Here is a 14,523-nt window from a genome sequence, read left to right as displayed (position 1 = left end):
TGTGAGTGCCGGAGACTGCACTGGCCTGCAGGAGTTGCTGGGGAACTCAAGGCTAGCCTGGCTCACCCGGCACTTCCAGCTTGTGCCTTTATCTCTCCACTGTCTGTATCAAATACCTGACTTGCCTTTCCTGGTAGCTAATTCAAGCAAGGATTAGAAAGGAATGTTGTTGTCTAGACTCCACAGAGCCCCCAGCCCTACCACCTCTTCTAAGGTGAGCTCGCCAGAAGTGGGTGGGAGCAATGCTAAAACGTAACATGTAAAAATGTATCTTGGACTTAAGCTTTCTTCTTAATTACAAGGAAAAAAAAAAAAAAAGTAACTATCTAAGCAGAATGGAGCTTCTCTGTTGTGTTTGGAAGTTGTTTCTTAGGGGGTCCCAGCAGACAACCCCATGGTGTGCAGTGTCCTTGCAGTCTGCTGCAGCACACCAGAGCTTATCCTGACTCCTCTCCTCTCTTCAGTACAACAACTTTGCTCAAAAAATGCAAAGTAAAATAGCTTTTTTTTTCCCTCCATGGTTTTCTCAAATTTAATTTCTGTTTTCTATCAGCAGTGATTTATGATTACTTTTCAAGTCACTGAACCCAGGGAAAATTGAAATGGCCTTTATTTTAGGAGGTTCAGCTGATAGGTGGCTACTCCCCTTATTCCCAATGTATTCTTACTGAACTCTTAGTATATTTTCCAGACTCTTTCCTGCTTTGTTCCTTTCCACAGCTGGAACAAGCTCCTTCATCCTATACCATAGAAGACTTTTCTGTAATAACTGCTTTCCTGTGAAGGAAAATGTGAAATACCTCAGACTGAAAGTGGTAAAGAACTAAACACTCAATAGGATTAGACTCTTGAATCAGAGTTAATAAAAGTCTAAGGAAGGAATTAAAAAATACCAGGGTGCTTACTATAGGAGAAAACATGACTTAGAGGCTGCTGTAGAAAATGGAATTTAACATCAGGTAAAATAACCAAGGAAAAGTGTCACAATCAGGCAAGTAGCTGACATAAAATTAAAAAAAAAACCTTTAAATGACTAAAAAATCCCCACTGTTTTTTTTTTTTCCTGTTATTGATGTATCTGTTTACGCCTTTTCTGTTGAGAAGGATGATTTTAAAAAAACAAAGTACTGATTGCTCCTTCTTATTATTTTTATGTGGTTGGAATTTTACTAAGCAGTTTTGAAACTATATCTTTGAGAAAATGTCTCTGCCCTGATTGCCTTCTTCAGATACATTTATCCCAGTAAATATGGCAATAGCATGGAATTGCTTTTCATCTCCTTTCACCTCTCCAGGTTCTTAGCCTTGTAAAGGTCCTGGCCACCTCCACTTAACCTGCAGTTTTATTTGTTGGACTAACTCCCTGCATTTTCACATTTCTGCAACACATCAATACTCTGTCCCTTCCTCTCCACATGGTCCCTTCCCTTGCAGAGGATAGAGTCAGCCAGGTTACTTTTACCACAAAGAACTTGCTGTGCTCTTACAAGCAAAATAATATCAGCACCTGGAGCTGCAGTTCTGAGAGATGACTCCCCTTACATTGCAATTGCTGTTCTTAACGGGGTGTTTGGCATTATATTATTGCATACTGACTCAAACGGTGTTTTAATGTCTAGATTTTGTCAGCTATCCAGATTCAATCTATTGCAAATGTTACTGACTCCCATGGCACAGTAAAGTGTATGTAAATAACAACACCCTTGAGCCCTCATTACCTTAAAATAATTTACTAATGCTGTGTAGGAGGAGAAGAGGAGGAAAGAAAAGTGGGAATTGTGTGGCACTAGAAAGATTTTAAATGACAGTTTCAGATTTAGGCCTTGCAATGCATGGATACCAAGCTAACTGAATGTATTAGTCAAGAACAGAATTTGCAGGTATGTACTACTGCTTTTTTTAAAACTAACTCTGGTTTGGATCATTCCTACATGATTTAGAGGGCAGGATTTCTGGCTGCAGCCATAGAGTCTCAGTGTTTTAGAAGAGATTGCTTGTGCCTGTGACAACCTCCCGTTGCTGTCATTTTTATCTGAGAAATTTTATCGTCTGCCAAAGCTGATACCCTTTAATGACCTACCACAGACTAACATAAGCATTGAAATCAGGCTTGTTGGTTTAGGTTGTTTTGTTGGGTTTTTTTTATGTTGTATAAGTGCATATGCATTATCCTTTAATGAGTCAAGTTATTTAAATTTCAGATCAGATTGGGGATATAGTGAGTGTGATGGTTCTATATTCCTCTACCATCTGTCACTGAGAAGCTTCTTAAAGTTGCAGCCTCGGTTAGAAGAACAGCTTGGTCCTATAATCTCTTTGCTGCTGTTTCTAAACAAAGACTAGAGACAGGCTTCTCATCTACTGAGAAACAGTTTTGAGTGAAACTAGTGGAGACACTAAGGCTATGTGGAATATTCAAAGACTCTACAAATATGTAAATATGTGCACCTCAGTGGTTCAGATCACAAGTTCACCTCACAAAGCACTAATTGAATGGAAAACCCTAGTGCTGAGGAAAAGTAGGTGAGTGGTCTTAAGTTGCACTCCCACAGGGAAGTGAGGCATCTGCTGTTACTGTTTTTATTGCTTTTGGTAGCTCTCAGTCAGATCAGACACCACTAGCTGAAGCAGCGGAGTTGCTAAATCATTTTGGGAATGGAGCAGGACTGACCAATACAGACAGTCTGCAGAGATGGTCTGAGGTACTTCAGCCCTAGAGCCTCTTTGTGGAATTTGGATGACAGCTTGGAATTTGGATGACAGTCGGGATTGTTTTCTGAGTGTTTTTCCCTGTCATGTTTTTGTTCTGAATATATGATACCTTATCAAAGCTGTTGGGTGTTGATTCAGGCTGTCCTTAGTCTCAGAAGATCGTCTTTTTGCAGGCAGTGAGTTAAGTCAGTCTTGGTCATATGGATTATTGTGGACTGCAGGCATCAGTTAGGAGAAGGGTCAGGAGGCCTGCAGCCAAGGTGGAACATCCTTAGAGAGCCGCTGACGGCACCAGCGGCAGAAGCACGGGTGCTGACAGCAGACAAGGATGCCGACAGCAGACAAGTATGCCTGTGTAAAGGAATGGAACTGGCCTTCAATTAGTCCAGTTTCACCCACAGGAGTACAGAAAGTACAGAAAGACTTCTTTTTTCCCCCCTGAAAACACCTATAATACTTCTCCTCTTCTGCATGTTATCTGTTTGAGTAGTGCTGGTATTGCTCAACAAGAGACCCAAGGGCATAGCTGATAAGGGTTCAGGAGACACAGTCCCATATGTCCTGCCAAGAACATTAATGTTTTCTGCTATCCTATTTTCTGTCTCACAGTTAGTAAGGTCTCCAGGAAATATTGCACAAGGCATCTGGGTATTTATTAGGGTTTTGTAAAAAAACCTAAACAAACCAAAACCAGATGGATTTATTAATCGTTTATGTCTAAAGTATTGTACAGGTGTAATTGAACTTTTATACAGCTTTGTCCTGCAGAATTAAGGATGGCAAACCAGATATGGAATTCATAAATTTCCATTTTTTAATTTATAAATTTATAATTTATAAAACATTCATTATTATAAGGATTAGACAAAAATACTTTAAGCAGAATGAATTGCAACAGAGTATAGGAGCTATAGCAACTATTATAGTGCAATATGAAGCAAAATTGAAGCAATTATATTAAAACAATGGTATTAAAGCTAGATAAAACTATTATTATGTAGAGATGAATATCACCCAACCATGCTGATGACTTTGGGCAAATCTCTTTTGCTCAGCCTCAAGGAGTAACCTTGAGGGGCATTGAGAAGTCAGGATAAATGACACACATAAATTCTAACTATAAGCTACTATATATGTATGAAGAAGTCACATGCAAAAATTAAATTAACATGATATTTGCTAACAAGGAGGTCTTGGAGTACTGATGTGACCTGATATGAAAAACCAGAATCATGAGCAAAGTCATAATCTTCCTCTTACAAGCAAATTCATGATATGGACAAAATAGATGCCACTTTCTCTTCCCCTGCCTTACTCATGTCTCAATAAAGTTTGAGTAATTTTTGCCTTAACATTTCTACTTGGTTTCATTCTGCTGTTGAAATTCTGTCATCATATAAAAGTTGTTAACTATTTCCAGTGAAATTTGTCCTGAATTGTTAAAAGAAAACATTTTCACATGTTCATAAACCTTTGACTTCTTTCCTTCCTCAGATGGTTTTCTTCTCTTCAAAATTAATTTGCTCAGTAATATTGACTTCCCAACAAAGTCACGTTTTCTGTAAAACAAGTAGTTCATCAATGCTGTAATTGAATATATGTCACTAATCACAATTGTGATTTTACTGCTGGTATTGAAAATTAATTACATTTTAAATTATTTTTCACTCACTTCACTCTTAGATTTCAAAATATAGTCTCTAGCATATTGATATTTTCCATTAGTACACTCGTATTTCTAGAAACTATGAGATGAAAAATATGTGCTAAATTGCAGTCTTGTGCAGTGAACATGATTAAAATCATGTACATCAGAATTTTTTTGTGTCAGACTGAATATAAAATTTGACAAAATTAAGTCAAGGAGAAAAAGGAGATTATTAGAATACTGTAAATGCAAGACTGTTTTTTTTTAAAAGTACTACTTACCATTAAGATAAATAAATTAAATCCCATTATAGCTACCAACCGTAAAATGCAGTTTTACCTAAAATTCTGTTAGTTCTTCAGTACTACTTAGTATAGAAAGTACTGAATACAGCTACATATCATTATTTCTGAAGTCTGTGTAGTGTTCCAATATGACAAACAACCCTTGCTGGGCTTTGAAACAGAACCTTGAACAGCCTGGCTTTGAGAAGAAAGTGGAGAAGAAAGGGTCTTATTGCTGCGTGAAGTGAAAGAAGGATGATGTAAATTCCTAGGATGATTACAGAATTGTAAAGGAAATTTCAGAAATATGAAACACCATATGAAGGAAACTCTAGGAATAGATTAAAACATAAGAGGGGGGAAGTGAAATATGTGTGATTATTGAAAATCTGCCTGCTGAACGTTTGGGGTGAATATTATCTGCCGTTTCCCTTGGGCAGTGTAAAATTGCAGATTTTAAATGCCTCATAAAAGTGCCATTGCCCAGAGTCCTACCTGCTGTGGCAGACACCTGCACTCTGGGAATCTGCCTTCCTAACACAAAAGGCAGCCAACAGTGATATAAAGAGCCATCTCACCTACCCTGCTGCAGTTCAAATGCATTTAGGTCAATGTTACACAGGGGTTGTTTTTATAGTTTAAAGAACTTTAAAGAAACAATATGGATGCTCTCACAAATGACTGTTGCAGTGTCCTCAAATCATCCAGGTCTGCTCTACAGCCCTTGCCAAAGCAGAGACCTGGCAGTGTCCACTGCTCTCAGGGCAACAGGACAGCTCTCCAGGGCACAGAGCAGTGCCTTCCTCTCTGCCTGCAGCACTAACATTGTCTCTGCTCCGAGGCAGCAAAATTTCTGCACCTTGAAATAATCTATCTGCTTCTCAACAATGATGATGATGATGCTGTGTATAAGACCCAAACATTTGCCAAGCATGTTTCTAAATCTTCTGGCAGCTGTAGAGAAAGGTGCACTACCCCTTTTTAAAGGACAGGGAGATGGAGGTATTGGAAAATTAATTAATACAGTCCTAATGGGAGAAATTATGTAGCTGCTGCAGTTTCTTGTTCATTCATCTGGATCTACCTTCAACAACTGTCTCATGCAGTGCTCCCATTTCAGTTTAATTCTCTTAACTTTGTTGAACTGACACAGCTATAGGAAAAAGCTGTGGCCTCTGTGCCTCCTGAGTGCCATTAGCAGAGCTCATTATTGAGGTCATGTCCATCACAAGGTAGGCACTGGGGCTGCACTACGGCCCTCGAGGGACTATTTGTTTGGCAGATATTTTGTGCAGACCCCAATGCTCAACAAGGGCAAAGCCCAGCTTGACTTTCTTAGGCGTAGAGAAAAATTACCCCATTTTATTTTACTCACAGATTGAATAAAACTTTGAAGATATATGCAGATGATTACAATGGTAAACTAATTCCTGTTTCTCAGAGCAGGTTTCTGATAACCAAGTAAATGCTTTCGTGATAACCAGGTACATTTCTATTTCTCTCGTGAGTATTAAGAGTGACAGATAAAAGACAAAGTGTTACAGGAGAACTGACACAGAAACAATTTGTCTGAAGTTAGACAGTGAGTGGGTCAAAACCCAGGTGAAACTTACTTTTTATCTAACACAAAAAGTGCTTGTGAAACATGGTTCAGTGGCTCTGTCCATGGATACTCATTTTGCTGTATGGAGCTAATAATCCTAAACTCCTATGAAAGATGATAGGGAGAAGTAGGTATATTCAGAGCACAGTCCTAAAGTGGGTGTCTAAATCAGAGAACTCAAGCCCTAAAAGTTCCTGTGCATGCCCTAATGACAAAAAAATTGGACTGGTATTTTGGACTTTTCTGTCACTTTTTTATCTTGCATTTGGAAAATGAACTCTCCCTTCTCCGCTCCTCCTCTTTTCTCTCCTCTCTTCTCCTTTCACTGTCCTTAAGTAAAGTAGTATGCAGGATTGCTAGGAAGTGTGCTCTTTTGGAAATTTTATGTAGACGGGTTTTTTTTTTGCTGGTTATTCAGTATCTATTATTGTAAATTTCGGACTGATGACAGCTTGAAATGGTGAGGTGAAATGCACCACATATGTGGAAAAAGTAACATCCATCATGCATGAACCTCCATGAGTGTGCATCTTCAACAGAAATATGGTAACCCTCATCTTATTCAAGTGCTAAAAATGAAAGTAGAAAAGAGGTAATGAGTGCATAGATAAGGAAGTGAAGATAAAAGGGGCAATAGGCTAGGCTGGTAGAAAGAATATTTTCATACCTGAAAGTCTTGACCTCATCATCCTATTCAGATAATTTTTGAGTTACAGATTTTATGTATGTAAACTAAATCAGTTTTTTGTTGCCGAGCCCCTTAAACAGAGGTGCAACTTATGGCTATGTTTATATTGTCTGTCATCACTATGGCAGTGTGTGGGATTAGTACCCTCGCCTAGCCTGTCACTTGGGCACAGACCCTGCTGCTTCCCAGCAGCATCCTCTGCCAGCCTGGCAGCCCAGCCTTGTCCAGTGCTCTGTGAGCCCTGAGGCTCCCTCTCCATCGTGTTGTCTGGCTTTGCACTTATTTTGCCCTATTTTCCATTCTTTTCCCTATCATTGTATATTCCTTCTCCTCCTGCTCTTTCTTACTATCTCTAGGTAAGTTTTAATTCTTAAAGTGCTGGCAACTGTTTCTTTATTTTTCTTCACAGCAAGTTTTTAAATATTTTAAAATTGTTGAGTGTTACCTATGTCCTGAAAATGGTAAGGTGACTTCCCATCCCTGTGAGGGGAATGATAAGAATTAGCACTTACTTTAGGGGCACCTCAATTTCCTTCTCTCCCACTGTTTACTGACTCCCTTTAGCCATCTGCTCTTTCAGTATGTAAGGAGCACTGGCTATTGCCTACCTTTTGTGACTGTACTGCCATTTTACTACATGTCTCTGGCTGCAGTGATAAAGCTGGCTTTGAGAAAGAATGCTCATATTTGTCCAAGTCCTCTCCTCCTTTCATCTCCAGCTCTCTTCCTCTCTGATTGCCTTTCCCTTAGCTGTGTTGTTACAGGTATTTTTCAGGCTCTACAGCAAATGTTATCAGTGAACAGAAATGCTCAGAAAAAGTAAACCTCATTTGTATCATCAAGTAGAGAGTACAATAAACAATGGTGCAGGGGAAAAGCAGCCCGCAGGGAAGTACAATTGGCCTGCCCACTAAAGGAGGGCTTTATAATGAGTACATTCTGTATTGCACAAGATGTACTTGGGCCAGGATAACAGATTCATTGTAAATGTTCCCCTCTGCAATGAAATTGTATGGGGATATGATTCTCAGCTTTGCCAGTAATCAGCTTGCCTTCCTCTGAGCATGAGTGAGAGTCCTCTCATGAAATTTGTGCAGGGGCTGGGGGAAGGTTAAACCTGTGCATCCCTCCTATGCACCAGCTGGTCCTGTGGATGGAAAGATTCTTAATGCCTTAGCTATTCACAAATTCTTTCTGAGCTTCTCCTCAGACAACAGCTGTTCATAATGTCCTCAAGAAGTGATGTCAGCTTAGTCAGGCTACAGTTTTCAGTCTAAGTTATTTGGGCACCAATTTATTAAAAAGTATATGTTCAAGTTTAGATGGCTTTGAAAAGTCCCAGCTGGAGTCTGCTTACTGGTAGAAAAGCAACAGATCAATAAAGCAACCTTGGCCATGACACTGAAACATGACTCAGTACTATAATTCAGCACATAGCCTCTATTGCATTTAACAGTATTTATTCATTACTTTTCCTAAAATTTTATTCTTCCTTCCTTCCTTCCACTTGCTTATCAGAGACAGTTTTTTTTCAGATCTAGTGGAGAGAGCATTTCTTTCAAAGACATTCTGGAGGAGTTTGTACAAAGCTGATCAAAACTCCAAACTGGACAATAAAAAAAAAGACAAAGTTCTCTGTTTAATGTGGAAAACACTAATAGCAAACTTTCCACAGTAACAAACCAAACTGCAAGTAAGACATGCAAGTAAGAATAATTTCTTTGATGAATGGGTTGTTTTTCACCACTGCAGACTATCTTATTCTGAGCCACAATGGCTGAGAAGCATCAGTCTTTGTTATGAGTGAAAAGGTGATATTATACTTGTTTTAGAAAGGTGATTTGTTTGAGTGTCTGGCAGGTTCCCAGTGCACAATGCTGTGTGGTACAGAGACATCTGAGCCAGTTTCACATGCAATACTCTTGCTGTCAGGAGTGGGGTAGCCGGAAGTTCACTCAGGTGCATTTGTTCTAGTTTTCACTGCTCAGTCATCTGCAATGCAGACTTGCTCTATGAATCATTGTACAAAATGTTCTACCTCCTTGCTTCCAGCCTATATTATCAGATAAAAGCTTTACAGATACTCTGTGGACTGTGTTCATGCCATTTGTTAACAAATATTTCTACCTCTTTACTCTAATGAACAGCTTCATGTTGTAAAACCAAACCCTAGAAGATGAGTTTTTAAAAAAATAAAGCAATGCCAAACTGTATGTTAGGTAAACATGGCAATGAAATATTCTGCATGGCAATAAAAGCCACTGAGTATGCAACTGACATAATCTTGGTCTTCTCAACCTCTAGTCCAATTTTTGGGGTTTATTTTAAAACTACCTAATAATTTTTAAAGCACCTAAGTAATTACTTCATGAAGATATTAAATAGCATATCATTCTTAAACCTAAAATTTTCCTGTGGGCTTCACATTTTTATTAGTCTCAGTTGTGTAGGAGGCTGTAAATTTCATATGGGTGCATTTGATTTAATTAGTTGTTTTGGTATATGCACTTGTGTCTGCTCTGAATGTCAGACCAGAATGACAGCTCATCCAAGAGATCAGGTAGGCAGCTGCTCCTATTGCATCCAAAGGAAGTACTTGAATTTGCAGCCTCTGATGAATGGGAACTATAGTTGTATTGTTAGTGTCTATATAGAAATCCAGAGCCCAAATCGAAATGATTGGTGAAAACCTGAGTATTGGAAGAAATCACAGTTTATACTCCACAGTCTGAGTGTCTTCTCTTGACCATGGTGGTGACTTGATTGGTGACTTCATGCTTCCTGCAATCTCTTCCAGGCTGGAAAGGGAAGGCATTTTAGGGCACCTATAAATCCAACAGTCATCCTTTTAATATCTATTTCTTAATTTCTTTCTCCTTTTTCTGATTTCCTGAGGCCTTCTGAAAATGTTTTCGAAGTAACTAGAGTGTTTTTTGCATTTTCCATGGTGCACAACAAAAAAAAAAAGACTAAATATTTGTATAAAAATTATAAAGTATATATATAAAGTACATATTTCTTCTTGTCACCAGAAGAAAAATTGCAAGACTTTCCTAGGTACCCAGTTAATCATGTTATCTTTAAGATGTATCTCTCTTTGATTCCCCGCTTACAATAGGTATTTGTGGGCACAGCCCTGGGGTGGTACCAGCTGTTGGTTTCTCTGTTTCTGGATTGAAGGCACTTGAGACAGTAATTCATGTTTGGACTCAGGTGTTTATTATTTCTTATCAGTAAAACAGTCTCACTATTGTGAGTCTGGCAGCTTTTCATTAGAAGGCACAAAATGGCTAACAATCTCTTGTTACAAGGTCTTTTAAGACTAAACTATCCAATTAAGAACTGACACCTGGATTATTTTCCCTTTTAACCCAATAACTGCTCCCACAGAGCCCACAATGCAGACTTTTCTGCCCAATTACAAAATGCCACCTAAACCCACGAAGAAGAAAAAGGAATAAGAAGCATGAAGAAGAAACCCAGGACGACACCATGTGCCCTCCATCTTGCTTCCATCCACAACATACTAAAAATCCCAAAACCTAAATTTCTCACTAAGTGATACACCTACACTACTCTCTATAATCTATTTCACACTTCTGTGGATTCTAATCTATCTTGAAGTCTAGGAAACTTTCTCCATGAATGAGGGTCAAAGTCAGTGCTCCCCTGGGGTCAGGGCACCCCAGAGCAGACAGAGAAATATCCCTGGTGCCCTGGGTTTCCAATATCTATCCCTGCAGTATCCCCCAGACCCCCTTTGACAGCAGTGCTTAACTGCAAGCTGGAGGTGCTGAACAGCGTCCGAGCGCCGTGTGTTAGATCCCTGATCATTCCCAGTGAGACTTTGCATAAAATGAATCAAGCAAGGATCAGGGATGGGCTGGATTTACTCCACCCGCTCTGCACTGCACGTTGAGAAGTCAGGGCAAGCTTTCTCTGCCCTGCTGTGCCTGGGTGCTCTGGGGTGCAGCTTTGAGCTCTGGATTTGTAGTGAGGAGAACCTGCCTTGGGCTGCATTGAGCTTTCTTCAAGATCCTTCAGCTTAAGACTGAAGAGAAGATATTTCTCAGTTCTTAAATTGATTTTCCCTTTGCTGCAGCAGTAGCCTTTCCCTTTGCTGCTGCAGTTTGTGCTGCTCAGGGTGCATGAGAATCTTGGTTGAGGCTACATCTGATTGGGCAGGGGCTAGTAAATTTTTTGAAATATTGTGTGGGTGAATTTTAATGAAATTACTGTGTAAGTCAGAAATTCTCTGATAGAACCACTTAGAGAGTGTGCTGTTATACACTTGCATGTTTATATTGCTTTCCTCCCTTAGTCAAAGTGTTAACACTCAAAAAAGAAAAAAAAATCACAATTGCAAAGGGTATGAAGCAAACTCATATGGACCTTTACAAATGCAAAGCTCTTTCACTGGCTTTGCAGTTATTCAAGTCTCAGCAAATCAGAACTTTCCATCAATAGATATCTTTTGAATGTGCATCTTTTCATCTTGAACTAATGCTACCTACTTTTTGCTGTCAGTGTCAGTATGTCAGCAATTAATAGTAGTTTCTTGATGATCTCTAAACCATTTCTTGATAGTTAGCCACAAAAATTACAGATCTGCACTCCCTTCATTTAAAATTCTTCAGCTCTACAGATCACTAGGCCCAACAATATTGAAATGCTGTTCTGCAAGGCTGCAGAACTAAGGCTGATTTACAAGCCCTGTGGCAAAATTAAGCAATTTGGATGTTTTCCTGTAGTCAATAAGCAAATTACTCTCAATTCTGCTACATTTGATGTTTCCTATGTTTATATTTTCAATATTCTCATTAATATTAGTACATGCTTCTGATTTACATGAAGATCATGAAGATCATGAAATTTTCTGCAGCTACATGTTATTAATGCATTATGGCTACCAAGCCCTTGGTTATGTTAGTTGCAATTGAGGCTTAGTTTGTAGGTCTTGCAGCCAGTCAGTGGTAGTGGACATCATATTTTAACCCTTACACATGTGCAGAGCCAAGTTTTTCTCACTCTTCTTTGTATAGATGCAAATACATAAGACATGAGAGTACATATTTATTGCTTTTTAGATCCATTGTTTGGCCTAATAACTTAGACATGGCTTATTTTAAAAGTAAGCACTCAGGCAAGGTGTCCTGGAAGCGGCACAAGGACTTTCTCACTTGAGCAAAGCACTGTTATTTTCTGTGTTTGTATGCATGCAGATGATGTTTTCTCAATATGCTTCCCAGAAGAAGGATCTCAGCTTGCTCAGTGACGCCAGCACTGCTGTCACTGCACAGTGACACATGGTATTCTCCAGGGTCTGCTCCTGCTACCGCTGGTGTGTGAAGCTCCAGCTGGCACAGCAGAGGCTTCCCTAAATGCTTACAGGTGCTGTGCAAAGCCATCCTCGCTGGGCCCTGCGACAGCTGAGCTCTCCACAGCTGGTACAGCCTTCCTGCCACCACAGCTGAATTTCTCTGGGTTTTATTGTTGATGGTGATGGTGGGTTTGCTGTGTGGTTTTATCTCACTTGGAACCCAGATTTGTGTGTGTTTTTTGCCTAGATAAGGCCTCAAAGAAGAAAAAGGCAGCTAATTTGAGAGGGAGCCCAGTGAATGAAGGTTCTATCACATGCCAGTAGAGGAACCAGAGCAATTATTTTCTAAGCAAATATCCTACAGCATGTCAGTGTAGCATATTACACTGTTTATCTGGATTATAAAAAATTACATTTCATCCAAATGTTGACATTGTCTCCGGAGGCAAAAATGACTACACCACTGGCTATGCAGAACCTTCTAAGTTCTGGTTTGCTCTGAGAATAAACTTAATATTTTTTAGCAAAATTCTTTTCCTACTTATTTTTCTTACAGTCTGTAAATAAGTTCTCATTTTTGACTGACTGAATGATTAGGTAACAGTGGAAATTTTATGTACATGAATAAAAAATAATTCATTAAAGGAAAATATTTTAATAACACCTTAAAAAACCAGAAACCAAATGAATATTAATATTCAGAAATATTTTTTAAAATTACAGGTGTTTTGCAGATGCATGGACTCATTATCCAGTAAGACTTAACTGCCCTGCAACACCTAAAAATGCTATAAATGAGAAGGAAAAAACCCAGAAAATCTAATTTTACTGGTCTATAATTCCACAGTATGTCTGAACCTTCAACAAAGTATGCAATTCTGATCTTGCCAACTTCTGTCACAGAAGACAGAAAGATTTAGAGAGGAACAATACGGATGAACAAGTTACAGAGGGGTAGTCATACATGGCAAGCAGACAAGGACATTTTTTAAATTATGAGAAGTAGAGGTCGATAGACTCATAAGTGACCATGAAAAGATGGTTTGGGAAAAAGTGGAGTTGGTTACTGGACTATGGATGGCTTTGATTTGAGATAATACAATTGTTCTTTTGGAAGAACAGAAGGCCTCAGTCATGACAGTTTAAAATACATGAATTTTCTGTTTTAATACAGTGTTTCAAGCTGTTTGGAAATTTGAGTAAAATTTGGGTTTTGATACAGCTTTTCAAATTGCTGCAAAATTCTTCACAAACAGCAATTTGTTTTCTGAGGAACTAAGAGAAAAAGTTGCTTTCATTTTCTTTACCTTCTTTGTGGGTAGCATTGACCTCAGTAAAACTATGCCATAAACTTTAATAGTGCATGATTTCTCCCCTGAATCCTTTCAGATTCTGGTATGAGGAGCTTCAGCTATGAAGCTGTCATTGAACATTGATATCAAACACTTCTTTTTCCACATATTTCTGGGTGGTAATTAATCAGCATGATCTGATGCTTCCGATTCTGTCTCTAATATACTAAGCCCCAAGAAAGAGAGGAAAGGGTAAAGAGCTAGAGGCTAGAGAGAAACTTTCATTTACTTTCTATAGTGAATAAAAAAGTAGATGGGTGTTGTCTGATCACAAACATTAGCAGTCAAAGGGTAATCTGTCAGTTTAAGAACATAAGGGTAGGAAATTGTAAATCCTAATTAAAGGTTTCAATCACATCTACAGAGGCAGTCTCACAGAAGGGGAGGTAGAGTTTAAAACCTTACTGCTCTATCAGGGTGCAAGAGTAATAGCTTGCTAGAGTGATGCCAAGTTGTATTTCAAAATCAAGTAGGTTGTATTTCAAAATCATTCTTCAGAGGGCATTTTGGATTATGATAGCATTTCACAGCAATAATCCAATCAACTCCATATATTTCAACATTAAGAGACTTTTTGAGCCTTTTTCCACAAATAAATTAGAGCTACTGACTTTCATGCCTATTGCTAAATCAGCCTGGAAGGACAAGAGTGAGTGATCAGGATTCACTACTGTTCTTATCCTAGAACTCCAATAATTGCAATTGATTGCAACCAGAGTGGGAGTAATAGTGAGTCAACAGTTTTTGTGAGGCATCAGCTGACCATCAGGACCACCTTAGATATCAACATGTTTTCTCATCCGTCTTCTCTGTGGCCCCTTCCCCATTGGATGCAGAGTTCTCTTTTGCCTCCTTTCTGCTCTTTTTTTTATTTTTGTTTAATAAACTGAATTCCCCCAGGACATCCTTTTCCCAT

The 14,523-nt window shown here is 38.9% G+C and overlaps 1 long non-coding RNA gene across 1 annotated transcript in view; it reads left to right on the top strand.

Moving 5' to 3' along the window:
• The first annotated feature begins 1,811 nt into the window (after window positions 1-1,811).
• Window positions 1,812-14,523, top strand: part of LOC139589514 (uncharacterized) — an 80,861-nt gene continuing 68,149 nt past the window's right edge. The window contains exon 1 of the long non-coding RNA XR_011679037.1: window positions 1,812-1,880. This is a non-coding gene — a long non-coding RNA (uncharacterized lncRNA). The remainder of the gene's footprint in view (window positions 1,881-14,523) is intronic.

This window comes from Agelaius tricolor, unplaced genomic scaffold (assembly GCF_023055355.1).
Source record: "Agelaius tricolor isolate 1412-34295 unplaced genomic scaffold, bAgeTri1.0.p SCAF_4, whole genome shotgun sequence".
NCBI classification, from domain to species: domain Eukaryota; kingdom Metazoa; phylum Chordata; class Aves; order Passeriformes; family Icteridae; genus Agelaius; species Agelaius tricolor.
This window is presented reverse-complemented; position numbering and strand designations above follow the sequence as displayed.